Raw genomic sequence first — 2,440 nt, 5'->3', positions numbered from 1 at the left:
GCCACCAGGAAGCAGAACAGGCAGAGGGATGGGGGCTTTCCAGTTCTGCTGGAACATGTCTGGGGCTGTGGGTAGAGTGGATGAATGTCCCAGGATGCAGGCTAGAGTGTTGCTTTCCTTCCAAGACACACAGAGCTGCTTGGAACTTCTGCCCACACAACACCATCCTCAAATGGAGGTAATACATGACTTTGCTGGGTTGTCAGAATTCAGCCAGTCTACACACGCAGTGCCACCTTCTTACCCACCGGGACATCTGTCCACCTCCTCTCTCTCCTTCGTCAGCCATGTTCTGCTCTTTACTGGATCTTTCCCATTTCGATAACCCAACTGGTGTTTCTCCATCTTAAAAAAATAAAAAAAAGAACACCTCCCTTGACCCCTCTTCTCCTTCCAGTGTCTGCCTTGTTTCTTTCCAGTTCTGCATAGCAAAGTTCTTCAAAAGAGTTGTCTCAATTCATTATCTCCAGTTTTTCTCTTTTTTTAAATCTTCTCCCAAACTTTTCCTAATTAGGATTTTGTTTCCCATATTACACCAAAACTGCTCTTGTCAATGTCCCCATAACTAAATCCCACGGTCAGTTTCAATCCTGATCTTTCCCTGAACTCTCAGCAGCATCCAACGAAGTTGACTCCTTCCTCCTTGAGACTTTGTTCATCTGGCTTCCAGGACATCACACTCCTGCCTTTTCTCCTTCCTCTCTGGATGGACTTCCTCGGTCTCCTTTGCTGGTTCCTCCAGATCTCCCTGACTTTTAAATATTGGGGTGTCTGGGCCTCAGTCCTTGGACGCCTTCTCTTCTCTGTCCTCACTTACTCTCTTGGTAATGTCATCCAGCCTCAGGGCTTAAAATATCAAAATTAGGCTGGCAACTCCTAAATACTTTTCCCCAGCCCAGAATGTTTCCCTGAGCTCTGTGCTCATGTATCCAGCTGTTAATCAGCTTTACCTTATGGATACCCAGCAGCTATTGCAAACTTATAATTTCCTAAATTAACTTCTTACTAGAATTGCCAGACTTAAGAACAAAGCAAAAAACCAAAGCCAAACACAAACACAAACACCCTGCAAAACAAAAAAAACCAAAAAAAAAAAAAAAAATCCAAAACCAAGATGCTCAGTTAAATTTGAGTTTCAGCTAGTACATTGGACACACTTATATTAAAAGGTTATTTGTTGTTTATCTGAGATTTATTTGGCAATCTATTATTCATTTTATTCCTTTCCAACCTTCTCGTCTCACTTGCTCTTCTAGTAAGTGGCAATTTTCCTTGTTCAGGCCCTAAACCTTATAGTCAGCACTGAGCCTCTTTTCTCATACCCCACGTTCAATGTCAGAATGATTCTGGTGCTACGTTCAAAATATTTTCAGAATCTGGCCACTTCTCACTGAGTGCATTAATGTTATCCTGGTAACGTGAGCCACTTCTTTTCTGCATTATTGCAGTCACAGCCTTATAACTGGTTTTCCTGCTTTAGCTCTTGGCCCTATTCATTTACTGCTAACACAGCCGCCAGAGGGATGGTGCTTCTTTTTGTTCAAAATGTCCTGCTGCTTCCCGCTCACTCAGAGTGACAGTCACAGGCACTGGGATGACTTGTGAGAACCTACATGATCAATGGGGCCCTTTGCAGGCCTCATTAGAACATTCCGGCCTCATGTCCATGTCTTCCTTGCTGTCCCAGGTGCACGCCGGGTCCTGCCCAGCCTCTGCACCTGGGTACTTGTTCTTTCTTTGTCTGGGATGGACTTACCAACCTTCCCTGGCCGCCCCACCTAAAATTGTAGTTCCCCTCTCTACGTTCCCTACTCCCCTTCCTGCTTTATTTGTCTCTTTAGCAGTACGATCATCTAACATATCCTATATTTTGCTTATTTTTTCTTATTTATTGTCTCCCCCAACACTAGAATGTATGAGTGCAGCCGTTCTTGCCTTTTGTGTCCATTGCCATATCCCCAGTGCTTAAAACCATGCCTGGCATTTGGTAGATAAAAAATACTTGACTAATGAATGAAGGAAACCCAGAAAGCTCAATAAGCTCCCATCTCAGGCCAGCACATGGCAGCCATTTAATCGGTTCCTTTCTAGCTTAACATCCACCCTGCTGCCCTTCCAGAAGTTTCTCCATGACCACCTGCCCTCTTCCAGGAAGACTTTTCTGACCTAGCCTCGATTTTCTACCCTCCTTCCCACCACCAGGCCAAACTCCTGGTGCTCAAGTGTCAGGTGGGCTGTGTGGCTGGCTGGAGTCTGTCTGTCCTCATCCAGCCTCTGCTCTCCTTCTGGATGGGAGGAGGCTCTTTGGGCTGTCCTTCAAGCTGCGAGGGTGTGGGGCATCAGGACAGCTGCAAAGCCAGCTCGGGGTGAGGTGTGCATAATACGTCCTGAAGTCAGCCTGCCATTGCGGTGTGGGAGCTTCTGGAACCTTGATCCTGGG

This window comes from Galeopterus variegatus, unplaced genomic scaffold (genome assembly GCF_000696425.1).
Source record: "Galeopterus variegatus unplaced genomic scaffold, G_variegatus-3.0.2 Scaffold14201, whole genome shotgun sequence".
Taxonomy (NCBI): Eukaryota; Metazoa; Chordata; class Mammalia; order Dermoptera; family Cynocephalidae; genus Galeopterus; species Galeopterus variegatus.
The sequence above is the reverse complement of the archived record's forward strand: the minus strand, read 5'-3'. Positions refer to the sequence as shown.